Genomic DNA, 14,671 nt, shown 5'->3' on the forward strand with positions numbered 1-14,671 from the left:
TTACATTCCTAGGAATAAAAGTGACCCAAAACATTTTTTTAAAGGGACAGTTATTAAAATACAAAATTAAAAAGTAAAATAATTAAAGAGGAAAAAAAGGAAAAAAAATTTAAAACACCCCATCCCTCCGTGCTCACGCGCAGAAGTGTATATGTAAATGGTGTTCAAACCACACATGTGAGGTATCTCCGCGATCATTAGAGCGAGGGCAATAATTCTAGCAAAAGACCTCCTCTGTAAATGAAAACTGGTTACCTGTAAAAATTTTTAAACGTCGCCTATGGAGATTTTTAAGGGTCAGAGTTTGTCGCCATTCTAGGAGCGGGCGCAATTTTGAAGCATGACATGTTGGGTATCTTTTACTCGGCGTAACATTATCTTTCACAATATAGAAATCAATCGGGCTAATTTAACTGATTTCTTATTTTTTTATTCAAAGAAGTGTATTTTTTCCAAAATAATTGCGTTTGTAAGACCGATGCACAAATACGGTGGGACATAAAGTATTGCAACGACCACCATTTTATTCTCCAGGGTGTGTGAAAAAAATATATATAATGTTTGAGGGTTCTAAGTAATTTTCTAGCAAAACAATGATTTTAACTTGTAAACACCAAGTGGAAAAAATAGGCTTGATCCTTAAGTGGTTAAAGTGAAAGTAAACCATCTCTTTACCTATAGGTAAGTCTATAATAAGGCTTACCTATAGGTAGTGTAAATATCTTCTAAACAATGCATACTAGCACATTATGACATGTGCACAATGTGCAGGTGCACAATTTTTTTTCAATAGCTGTTTGCTGCCATGGCTGCATATTTATGAACAACTCATTTTGTAGAAGAAAAAAAACTAGAGGTGAGGTCAGCAGAGGCACCACAATTAAAAAAACATGCTTGAGAAATTGGAATTGGTTTACTTAAGGCAAATAAGGCTGTTCAATTTGCAAGGGAATTTTCGCAACAACTTAAAGTGGTTTTAAACCCTTACAGACCACTTTGACCTACAGGTAGGCCTAGATTAAGGCTTACCTGTAGGTCCAAGAAATATCTCCTAAACCTACACGGTTTAGGAAATATTTGCAAAAAGACAGGCACCGCTGTCTACAGCGCATGCGCCGTAGACAGTGGCGCGCAGGCGCACTGAGCATGCCGCTGCTAACGGCGGTATGCCGTTAGTGGAGGCTCCCGTGCGCATGCGCGGGAGTGACGTCATTGCGGCTCTGGCCAATCACAGCGCCGGTGCCACGATACCCGGAAAGAAGATGGACGCTCCGTAGCAGAGGGGACAGCGGTGACATCGCAGGCTCCTGTGTCAGGTAAGTGACACATAATGGGCTACTAGGCAATGCCTAGTAGCCCATTATGCTTTACCTTTGCAAGGAAACAAAGAGGAAGTAAACCCATCAGGGTTTACTTCCTCTTTAATGAATACCAATCACCAACAATGAATGAGTAGAAACTTAATTTTGCAAACAATACCCAATCATACTCAATCATGTCCAAGTAAAATTTAAAAAACTGAATTTTTGCTTGCACATGGTTGGATGATGAAGGCCAGCAGAGCTTTCCCTTATTCATTTGGCTCGGGAGAAAATTTCCTTGCAAAGTGCAATTTCCCTTGCAAATTAATCTGATCAAATTATCTGTTTGCTTTTAGTAAATCAGCCTCATTCTTTCTTCAGAATGTAGCTATTTATTGTCATACAGCCATCAAAAACACCATCTATTCGTTTCGTACCACTGTTATGCCCCGTACACACGGTCGGACATTGATCGGACATTCCGACAACAAAATCCTAGGATTTTTTCAGACGGATGTTTGTTCAAACTTGCCTTGCATACACACGGTCACACAAAGTTGTCGGAAAATCTGATCATTCTGAACGCGGTGACATAAAACACATACGTCGGGACTATAAACGGGGCAGTAGCCAATAGCTTTCATCTCCTTTATTTATTCTGAGCATGCATGGCACTTTGTGCGTCGGATTTGTGTACACACGATCGGAAATTCCGACAACGGATTTTGTTGTCGGAAAATCTTATAGCAAGCTCTCAAACTTTGTGTGTCGGAAATTCCTATGGAAAATGTGTGATGGAGCCTACACGCGGTCGGAATTTCCCACAACAAGGTCCTATTACACATTTTCCGTCGGAAAATCCGACCGTGTGTACGGGGCATAATGGCCACTTCTTTAGAATAGGATATAGAACATGAATGTGTTTGTTACTCTAATGCCCTGTACACACGGTCAGATTTTCCGATGGAAAAAGTGCAATCGGATTGTGTTGTCAGAAATTGGGCTCCATCGGACTTTTTCCGTCGGAATTTCCTGCTCTCAGCAGGATATAAAATTTTCCGACAACAAAATCCGATCGTTTAAATTCCGATCGTGTGTACACAAATCCGACGCACAAAGTGCCATGCATGCTCAGAATAAATTAAGAGACGAAAGCTATTGGCTACTGCCCCGTTTATAGTGCCAATGTACGTGTTTTACGTCACCGCGTTCAGAACAATCGGATTTTCCGACAACTTTGTGCGACCGTGTGTATGCAAGACAAGTTTGAGCCAACATCCGTCGGAAAAAAAACTATGGATTTTGTTGTCGGAATGTCTGATCAATGTCCGACCGTGTGTACAGGGCATAACATTTTATATTTCTGATATGTGTCTGTTGTATTGCTTCCTTTATGTGAATTCACTGTTTTTTCTGCCAGTCCCTCTAGAGGGCTTTCCTATTAAAAACTGACCACACTAAGCAGGAGAACACACCATGGTCAGTTCTCTAGCTATGCTGGGAGCTCAGTGTGCTTTCCTCCAATGATCAGACTTGTCCTGCTCCCCCGATGCACATCCATTCGCTGGGAATCTCAGTATGCTGCTGTTTCTCCTCCCCCCAGCTTATGCAGCTGAGAACAGAGGAAATACAGGGTATGTAATTACTTATTAAAAAGAGAAAAAAAGGTTTTTGTAATTTTTTTTATGTATACACAAATATTTTACCTTTCATTTCTATTTTAAACTGAATGGGTTGTTTTACAAGGTGATCATTTACAACTACTTTAACCATTTGCCTACTGATCCATAGCCGAAAGACAGCTACAGCACGGTCAGCTAGTTTTGGGAGGGTGTCCAGGGACCTCCTCCCGAACTTGCGCTTCCCGCGCGCCCCCTGGGGAGCACACGCGGAAGTGTCCATGCTTGCCGGGTTCATCGGACCCGGCGTATCACAAATCGTGGTAAACGCGATCACAATGTAAATAATCCAGGTCATGCAGGGGTTCAGCTCTCTCCTCTCCTTACATCGATACAGTGTGCGAGGAGAGAAGAGAGATCAAGTGAAGCACAGTAAGTCTAATTGATTCTTACTGTGCTTCACAGTGCCCAGCAGTGCCCTACAGTGCCACCAGTGCTACTACAGTGCCCCCCATGCCACTACAGTGCCACATCAGTGCCCCCTGTGCCACTACAGAGCCCATCAGTGCCACATCAGTGCCCCCTGTGCCACTACAGTGCCACATCAGAGCCCTATGTACCACTACAGTGCCACATCAGTTCCCCCTGTGCCACTACAGTGACACATCAGTGCCCCCTGTGCCACATCAGAGCCCCCTGTGCTACTACAGTGCCCATCAGTGCCCCCTGTGCCACTGCAGTGCCCCCTGTGCCACTACAGTAACACAACGGAGCCCCCTGTGCCACTACAGTTTCCATCAGTGCCACTACAGTGCCCATCAGTGCCCCCTGTGCCACTATAGTGCCCATCAGTGCCACACCAGTGATCTACAGTACTCATCTGCTCATCTGTGCCCTCAGTGCCATTTCAGTGCTCATTTGTGCCATCAGTGCCACTACAGTGCTCATCTGTGCCATCAGTGCCACATCAGTGCCACTACAGTGGTCATCTGTGCCCTACAGTGCCACTACAGTGTTCTAGAGTGCCACCAGTGCCACTATAGTACTCTACAGTGCCACATCAGTGCCACCTGTGCCACTACAGTGTTCATTAGTGCCACTACAGTGCCTATCAGTGCCACTTGTGCCACTACAGTGCCCATCAGTGCCACACCAGTGCTCATCTGTGCCCTACAGTGCCATCCGTGCCACTACAGTGCCGATCAGTACCACATTAGTGCCACTATAGTGCTCATCAGCGCTACTACAGTGCTCATCTGCACCACTACAGTGCTCATCAGTGCCACTACAGTGCCCAATAGTGCAAATCAGTGCCCATAAGTGAGTGCTCATCAGTGCCACGCTATCAGTGGATCCTGGAGGTGCTACTTGCATGTTGGGCCTCTGTATGTGGCCAGGCTGTGTAAAAGTCTCACACATGTGGTATCGCCATACTGAGGAGGAGTAAAAAATTTATTTTGGGGTGTCATTTTTGCTATGTACATGCTATGTGTTAGTAATATCTTATAAATGGACAACTAAAAAAAATTTGTTTTTTTTTTCTCTCCACATTTTACAAAAACCTGTGGAAAAAAATGACATGTTCAAAAGACTCATTATGCCTCATAGATTATATGTTGGGGTGTTTGCTTTCTAAAATTTAGTAATTTTGTGGTTGTTTCCATTGTCCTGGTGCTCCAGGGCCTTCAAAAGTGTGATAGGTTGTCAGGAAATTATATGTGTAATTTATGTCCCTAGAACGCCTGGAGGTGCTACTTGCATGTTGGGCCTCTGAATGTGGCCAGGAGGTGTAAAAGTCTTACACATGTGGTATCGCCATACTCAGAAGGAGTAGCAGAATGTATTTTGGGGTGTCATGTGTGGTATGCATATGCTGTGTGTGAGAAATAACCTGTTAATATGACAATTTTTGAGAAAAAAAAAAAAAAAAAATCTTCATTTTGCAAATAATTGTGGGAAAAAAATTACAACTTAAAAAACTCACCATGCCTCTTACTAAATACCTTGGAATGTCTACTTTATAAGAAGGGGTCATTTGGGGGGTATCTGTACTTTCCTGACTTGTTAGTGTCTCAAGAAATGAGACAGATTGTCAGTATATCATGTGTATATGTATATGGTTGCATAAGTGTGCACATCCTTAAACTAATACTTTTTACTATCACAGATACTACCACAGATTTTCAATGGGATTCAGGTCTGGGTTCTGGCTGGGCCATTCCAAAACCATTCCAAAACTTTAATCTTCTTCTGCTGAAGCCAATCCTTTGTAGATTTGGATGTGTGCTTTGGGTCATTGTCATGCTGAAAGATGAAGTTCCTCTTCATGTTCAGCTTTCTAGCAGAAGCCTGAAGGTTTTGTGACAATATCGACTGGTATTTGGAACTGTTCATAATTCCCTCTACCTTGACTAAGGTCCCTGTTCCAGCTGAAGAAAAACATCCCTGAAGCATGATGCTGCTACCACCATGCATCACGGTGGGTATGGTGTTCTTTTGGTGATGGGCAGTGTTGTTTTTGCACCAAACATATCTTTCGGAATTATGGCCTATAAAGTTCAACTTTGGTTTTATCAGACCAAAACACATTTTGCCCACATGCTTTTGGGAGACTTCAGATGTGTTTTGGAAAATTTAGCCAGCTTGGATGTTTTTCTTCGTAAGAAAAGGCTTCCATCTTGCCACTCTACTCCATAACCCAGACATATGAAGAATATGGGGGATTGTTGTCACATGTACCACACAGCCAGTACTTGCCGGATTTTCCTGCAGCTCCTTTAATGTTGCTGTAGGCCTCTTGGCAGCCTCCCTGATCAGTTTTCTTCTCGTCTTTTGGTCAATTTTGGAGAGACGACCAGTTCTTGGTAATGTCACTATTGTGCCATATTTTCTCCACTTGATGATGACTGTTCCATGGTACATCTAATGCCTTGGAAATTCTTTTGTACCATTCCCCTGACTGATACCTTTTAACAATGAGATCCCTCTGATGCTTTGGAAGCTCTCTGAGGACCATGGCTTTTGCTATAGGTCCATTAGGTCCATTTAACATGGTTTCCTATGGATGTAGTTCACATCTGTGCATTTTATGGAAAGGGCCAGGGTTTTTTTCTGGTTTTTGGTTCCATAGACTTCAATGGTTTAAAGATGTGTATTGAAAAACGCAAAATGCACCTGCAATATGCAAACTGCAACCTGCATAGGTGTGAATCAGGCCTAAATGATGGCAGGTGTGTACTGTGTATTCTGAACACAGCTACATCCTCAGTTTACTCCCCCCCAAAAGATTTCAGTTTGTTGTTCAATTGAGTTGTACAGTTTATAGGTCACTTTAAAGGTGGAAAAAGTTCTGAAATGATTTATCTTTGTGTCATTTTTTTTTCACAGAAACCTGACATTTTAACAGGGGTGTGTAGACTTTTTATATCCATTGTAGTGTTATGCTAGGACAAAGCTATTATAAGATAATAAAATAGATTTTGTAAATAATTAGACCATGATGATCGTAATATTTTCACTTACATGATTATTATTTTTATATAATCACAAAATTACTAAATTTACATAGTTTACGTGATATGTAAACTAGCTAATGCAGGGCATGATGTATAAAATATTTAGAAAATTCATTACGAAAAATGATTCTTATTAGAGCATTGATTGCATGATTAAAGTTCGTGATTAATGTTTATGCCATAGGGATGAAATGATAGTGGCTCATTAGTAGGTAATTAATATTTATATCATAAGGATGAAATGATAATAGCTGGTAAGTTGATAAATGTGTGCTTTAAAATATATATATATAGAATAATAAACAGTGTGTGTGTATAAATGTTTTTATGCAGAGTTTACCTTGAAGCAGTGTCAAACCAAAAAACATTTTTTTAAGTTGCAGCTCACCAATTCTTGGATGTGGTGGTCGCATTATTTTTTTTAGGCTCTTGATCCTTCATTTTCACCTTATAAGCCATTAATTCTGTTATTTTTCTTTAAGGTGGTTGTAAACCCTTACATATTTCACAAACAAAGATTTCCCAGCACACTTACCAGCCAGCCTGCAAAACAACCAAATTGACCCTGTCTAACAATTCATGTTAAAAACAGAAGGTTTTGTTTGCACACAAATATATGCATAAGCCGCAGTGCCTATGTCAAGGCTACGCTGTGTACTGCGGCCCCAATTGTATCATTTTCAGAGTCTACCAAGTTGGAGCACATGTAGCAGATTAAGGTCAGGTTTGCCTGGAGGGAGCCCACCCCTTCTTAAAGCTAAAACCCTCACATATACCCAGTGAAGTGACTGGCCTCAGGTGATACACAGAAATGAGACAAATCCCCCATACGTTGTACCTGTTTATCTACAGTATTCTCTTCGCTACAGCTGTTCAAAGTCCAGAACTTCTAAAGCTTGTTAAAGGTGTCAGAAAAAAGAGGGCGGAGAGCTAAAATTGCACTCTGCGGAGCTCAGAGAGGAGAGCTCTGAGAGCTGATTGGAGGGATGGGAAACCCCCCCCCCACCCCTTCACACAGCACACAGGCATACCTCCCAATTTTTTGAGATGGGAACGACAGACACCTATTAAAAAAAGTATATAGGCATAGGACACGCCCCCTTCCACGCCCACTTAAAGGACAATTATACAAAAAAAAGAGTTAAAGCGGTTGTATACCCGCAATTTTTTTTTTTTTTTTTTAACCCTGTAAAGCAAAAGGCATAATGAGCTAGTATGCACCGCATACTAGCTCATTATGAAATACTTACCTTATAACGAGGCGTCAGTATCTTACCTGGTCCACGCCGAGGGAGCTGTCATGTTGCCTCGGCGTGTCTTCCGGGTATCGCGGTTCCAGCCCTGTGAGTGGCTGGAGCGCGCGGGAGATTTCTTACTCGGCAAGGTCCGGCAGCTGCCGGGCTTCAGCCGAGAATCCCCTGTGCGCATGCGCCGCTGCAGTCAGCGGCGCATAGCAAGGGGAATATCCCCTAAACCGTAAGCCCGGGTTCACACCACAACGGGCTGCGGATCGCACAGGAGCGCTGTGCGTCCCTGTTCACCGTTTCAGGGACGAATCAGGGCCGATTCTATGCCTGAATTCGGCCCTGAAACGCAGCCAAAGACGCACAGCGTTTTTGTGCAGTGCGCACCACAGCCGCCCCGGAGATATGTGAACTGGCTCCATAGGGAGCCAGTCACATTCTCCTGCTATGCGAATTAGAGGTGCGGAAACGCACCTCTAATTCGCATAGGTGTGAACCCGGGCTGAAGGTTTAGGAGATATTTTTTTTACCTACAGGTAAGCCTTATTATAGGCTTACCTGTAGGTAAAGGTAAAAAAAAAGACTATACAACCGCTTTAAACCCACAAGTGCTTTTTTTCACCACTATTATTCCTTGATACTGGCTTGTGGCATTTACAAATGCAGCAATTTAGAAACTGGATGAATGGTTTAGCACTGGGAAACACTTTTTGAAAGATAAATAGTGCATTTTATATACAACTACACTATATTGTCAAAAGTATTGCTACGCCTGCCTTTATACGCACATGAACTTTAATGGTATCCCGGTCTTAGTCCGTAGGGTTCAATATTGAGTTGGCCCACCCTTCGCAGCTATAACAGCTTCAACTCTTCTGGGAAGGCTGTTTAGAGACACTCCTAAACCTTGTGGACAGCCTTCCCAGAAGAGTTGAAGCTGTTATAGCTGCAAAGGGTGGGCCAACTCAATATTGAACGCTATGGACTATTTTTATTTATTTATTTATTTCAGTTACTTATATAGCGCTGTCAATTTACGCAGCGCTTTACATATACATTGTACATTCACATCAGTCCCTACCCTCAAGGAGCTTACAATCTAAGGTCCCTAACTCACATTCATACATACTAGGGACAATTTTAGACAGGATCCAATTAACCTACCTGGGATGCCATTAAAGTTCATGTGCGTGTAAAGGCAGGCGTCCCAATACTTTTGACAATATAGTTTATATAGATCAGACCAAAATGAGGGAAAAATAAGGAGGAAAGAGGGACAGAGGGACTTAGTTCCAAATCAAGGACATGCCCCCAAAATCAAGTACAGTTGGGAGCTATGCACAGGAACAGTGCTGAGGCTGTAAATCACAGACTATGTGCTGGAGCTTCCCCCGCCATCTTTTTTTCTCTTGGTGTCAAAACTTGTTAGAAGTGAGTCATGGTGATAGCAGAGGAAGTACACACTATGGAGGTATATCATTTTTCATATTTTAAGTCTAAGGTTTATAACCACTTTAGCAGACCAAGCTGTCCAGACAAAGTAGCAGTTGGGGGATTGAGATAAACCCATATCTCCCAACTGTCCCTGATTTCGAGGGACTGTCCCTGATTTGGAACAATGTCCCTCTGTCCCTCTTTCCTCCTCATTTGTCCCTCATTTTGGTCTAATCTACAGTCAGGTCCATAAATATTGGGACATCGAAACAATTCTAATCTTTTTGGCTCTATACACCACCACAATGGATTTGAAATGAAACAAACAAGATGTGCTTTAACTGCAGACCTTCAGCTTTAATTTGAGGATATTTACATCCAAATCAGGTGAATGGTGTAGGAATTACAACAGTTTGTATATGTGCCTGCCACTTTTTAAGGGACCAAAAGTAATGGGACAATTGGCTGCTCAGCTGTTCCATGGCCAGGTGTGTGTTATTCCCTCATTATCCCATTTACAAGGAGCAGATAAAAGGTCCAGAGTTCATTTCAAGTGTGCTATTTGCATTTGGAATCTGTTGCTGTCAACTCTCTATATGAGATCCAAAGAGCTGTCACTATCAGTGAAGCAAGCCATCATTATGCTGAAAAAACAAAACAAACCCATCAGAGAGATAGCAAAAACATTAGTTGTGGCCAAATCAACTTTTTGGAACATCCTTAAAAAGAAAGAACGCACCGGTGAGCTTAGCAACACCAAAAGACCCGGAAGATCGCGGAAAACAACTGTGGTGGATGACCGAATAATTCTTTCCCTGGTGAAGAAAATACCCTTCACAACAGTTGGCCAAATCAAGAACACTCTCCAGGAGGTAGGTGTATGTGTGTCAAAGTCAACAATCTAGAGAAGACTTCACCAGAGTGAATACAGAGGGTTCACCACAAGATGTAAACCATTGGTGAGCCTCAAAAACAGGAAGGCCAGATTAGAGTTTGCCAAACAACATCTAAAAAAGCCTTCACAGTTCTGGAACAACATCCTATGGACAGATGAGACCAAGATCAACTTGTACCAGAGTGATGGGAAGAGAAGAGTATGGAGAAGGAAAGGAACTGCTCATGATCCAAAGCATACCACCTCATCAGTGAAGCATGGTGGTGGTAGTGTCACGGCGTGGGCATGTATGGCTGCCAATGGAACTGGTTCTCTTGTATTTATTGAGGATCTGACTGCTGACAAAAGCAGCAGGATGAATTCTGAAGTGTTTCGGGCAATATTATCTGCTCATATTCAGCAAAATGCTTCAGAACTCATTGGACGGCGCTTCACAGTGCAGATGGACAAGGACCCGAAGCATACTGCGAAAGCAACCAAAGAGTTTTTTAAAGGAAAGAAGTGGAATGTTATGCAATGGCCAAGTCAATCACCTGACCTGAATCCGATTGAGCATGCATTTCACTTGCTGAAGACAAAACTGAAGGGAAAATGCCCAAGAACAAGCAGGAACTGAAGACATTTGCAATAGAGGCCTGGCAGAGCATCACCAGGGATGAAACCCAGCGTCTTGTGATGTCTGTGCGTTCCAGACTTCAGGCTGTAATTGACTGCAAAGGATTTGCAACCAAGTATTAAAAAGTGAAAGTTTTGGGGGGCAGGAGGCGGAGCCTAGCAGAGCAGACATGCATTGTTAGAGCTCCACACCGCTGAGGAGAGAAGAGAAGGACAAAGCGGAGCCTGCAGGCTCAAAAGGTATCCATTTGAACCTTTTTGCCCCAGGGAACAAACTGTGAAAGATTGGGCAGGAAATATGGTACTGGGAGGAAACCGTGGCAGAAATAAAAATCACCTCACAAAGAGCTCACAGGCACTCACTGCAGCTGAAGCAGCTCCAGTCACCTCACAAGATACAGCATCAGGGCGCTCTCACAGACAGAAAATGTCACAGCAAGACTCTCCATTTGAGTCAGATACAGAACAAATCCTCTCACAAACTTCTCCACAAGCCTCCTCAGTATCCCCAGTAATATTATTACAATTTGAAAAGATGCTTCATAAGGCTTTAAAACAAACCTCAGACCAAATAACAAAAAGCCTAACCAAAGAAATAAGAGAGCTGGGAAACCGCACCGCAGCCTTAGAAATAAAAATGGATGAAATTGAAATTACAACCCAAGAAAATATAACAGAATTGGAACAATTAAAAAAAGAGAATTTAATACTTCAAACTAAGCTCGAAGATTACGAAAATAGAGCCAGACGTTCAAACTTGCGCATAAGGGGAATACCTGAAACTGTGACAGACCTGCAATCTACTATTACTGCTCTATTACAAGAACTAAAGCCAGATATCCCTATTGAACGTTTAGAACTGGACAGAGTACACAGAGCCCTCACAGCCAAAAAGAAAGATGGACCCCCACATGATATAATCACAAAATTTCATTATTACAGAACGAAAGAACAAATACTAATTGCTGCAAGAGAAAAAAAGGAACTTAATTTTCAAGGACACAATTATCAAATTTTTGCTGACCTATCCCAACTTACTATTACTAAAAGACGATCCATGAAACCCCAACTAATGGAACTGCAACGCCACAACATTATGTATCAATGGGGCTTCTCCTTTTCAGTCAGATTTAACTACCAAGGTACAATTTACAGAAGCAGATCAGCAGATGAACTACAACAAACCCTTTTAAAATTAAATCTGACAGAACCCACAAGCAGCAACACTCCCACACGCAGAAGAATGGCGTCATCTTCACCTTCAGGCAGCACCCAGAAAATTTCAGAACAAAATGGGAATCATCATTCTCACAAAAGAGGCCGTTATGCCACATCATCCATGGACCAAGAAGATTCAATGGACTGACATCCTAATTCCTGATATCTCTTCATTTATTATACTAAGAGATGGTTCTCTATAAAAAACCTGTATTTATAACTGAATGTAACTGCATTCTGATAGTCACACACTGTGTGGGATCATGTTACATTCCAGTTATATTTCTTATTACTTCTGATTCATATAGCCTTAGAATATATAAGTGAAATAAGGAAATTCTTGTTCAGTTATATATTATCAGGTAATAACAATAGATTTATTACTTTTTGGGACAAATATGTTCAATAATCCAGAAGTAATGGAAGCTTTTTCTTTCTTTTCTTAAAACAAATATATTATTACCTAACTAGTTCCTAGAATTATGTTTTTGTTTATTCTAATCTGAAGCAATACAACCTCAATTTTATGAGTTAACATATCTAAACAGTTACATATGAATAAAATATGTAATTGTTTACTCTAAAAGGGTTAAAATCCCAAAATAATTCAAACTATCTTCATCAATACCAAAGTTATTAACAGTACCTTTCTAAATGAATTATTTAGCCTAGGGCAAGACTAACCATATACAACCACCCTGGAATAAATAATTTCAACAAAAACTATATTCTGCACTCCAATTAATGAAACATCATTTTGATGTCTTTTGACATAGCACTTCTCTCCTGTAAGCGGAAGATCCGTGTACCCCCATTAGCCCTCCTCATTCTCCCAACCATATTATGTGGGAGTGTGACGAAGGCACTTATTCCCCTGAGAGAGATATTTATTCTCTTTCACGGGTAAATTGTGATTACTTGCAAAAAATAATTTATACAATGTATCATCTAATCTCATATGTTTTTTGTTTACTCTTTACTCCAGAATTCACTGGTTTCTTTTCTATCTATTCATCTCTTCAGTCCACACAGGTTGATCTGCGCAGTCAGCTCTGCATAACAAAAAGTAAGTCAAAACTATTTGATCTATTGCCATGGCACCACTGAATATACTTTCCCTGAATGTTCAGGGAATAAATGTCCCTCAAAAAAGGACCAAAGCCTTCCGTACTTTCCATAACAAGAAGGCTCACATAGTATGCCTCCAAGAAACACACTTCACCAAAGATTCTACTCCAAAATATATTTCTCCTTTTTATCAACAAATTTACACGGCTTCTGCCTGTACCAAGCAAAGGGGAACTCTAATTGCATTTCACCAATCCACACCATTCACCTTATCATCAGAAATTAAAGACCCAGAAGGTAGATACCTGATACTCATGGGTTATATAATGGATACAGCAATCACGGTGATTTCCTACTACGCTCCTAACAAACAACCTACACCATTCCTCTCACATATATTACAAGTGATTAATACACACAAAATAGGAACAGTGATAATGTGTGGGGATTCGAACCAGGTCCTCCTCCCATTTCTAGATAAATCACCTTTTACACCATCCAAAATAACCTCTAGATTACCTTTTTCTCAACTTCTTTCCAAATACAATCTGGTAGATTCATGGAGAGAAAGTAACCCAATGAAAAAGAAATTCACTTATTTCTCGCACCCTCATCAAACCTTCACCAGAATAGATCATATTTTTCTAACAATAGGAATGATACCAGAAATTATTGCATCAGATATAATTCCGATTCCGTGGTCTGACCATAATGCAGTATACACTACTATAGCCTCAGCCATACCAAAAGCGCATGACCCAACGTGGTACTTACCGGACATAATGCTCAAACACCCACTACATCAGATGGCCATTGAACAAGCTTTAAAGGAATACATATCAATTAATAATACAACAGACATCTCCCCAATAACACTGTGGGAAGCTCATAAGCCTGTCTTGCGTGGTACAATACAAAGACAAATGGCACTATTTAAACGGGAACGCAAAAATCTAGCAAAAAAACTAGAACTCAATTTTAATGCAGCCTACATATCATTTCAAGATAATCCATCTCAGAGTACAAAATCTCATCTGGAAAAATCTAGATTGGAATACGATCTATTTCTCACTGAGTCAGTTGATAAATCCCTCAAACGCTCCAAACACAATTTCTACATGAATACAAACAAACCAGGTACATATTTGGCTCGGGCATTAAATTCAACTAACAAATCTTTCAAACCAATACGTTTGAAATTATCAAAAAATGTTTACACTTGTAATCCAGTTAAAATAGTCCATAAATTTCACTCACATCTCGCAACTTTATACAAGACAAACAATGAATTTAATCCTACAGAGGCTGAATCCTTCTTCTCAAAAATAACCTTACCTGAGTTATCTCAGAATCAAAAAAGCAGTTTGGATGAGCCTATAACTATAGATGAAGTTGCTAACGCCATAAAAGACCTAAAACTTAACAAAAGACCAGGCCCAGACGGCTACTCGGCTTTATACTATAAAACATTCTCAGAAATACTCTCTCCCATTCTCACTGAAACTTTTAACAAACTTCTAGATGGACATTCTTTTCGGCAAGAAACACTAATGGCAATTGTTTGTATGATCCCAAAACCCCTTTCTGATGATACTTCCTGTGTGAATTATCGGCCTATCTCTCTGTTAAACCTCGATATTAAATTATTAGCAAAAATAATAGCAAAACGCCTTAATAGCATTATAGGAAAATTAATACATAGAGATCAAGTAGGCTTCATGCCAAATAGACAGGCAGGCGATAATATACGCAGGGCAGTGTT

At 40.9% G+C, this 14,671-nt stretch overlaps 1 protein-coding gene across 1 annotated transcript in view; it reads right to left on the reverse strand.

Annotated features, from left to right (window-relative positions):
* CYYR1 (cysteine and tyrosine rich 1) overlaps positions 1 to 14,671 on the reverse strand; it is a 162,931-nt gene that overhangs the window by 93,151 nt on the left and 55,109 nt on the right.

Source organism: Aquarana catesbeiana, linkage group LG02 (genome assembly GCF_042186555.1).
Source record: "Aquarana catesbeiana isolate 2022-GZ linkage group LG02, ASM4218655v1, whole genome shotgun sequence".
NCBI classification, from domain to species: Eukaryota; Metazoa; Chordata; class Amphibia; order Anura; family Ranidae; genus Aquarana; species Aquarana catesbeiana.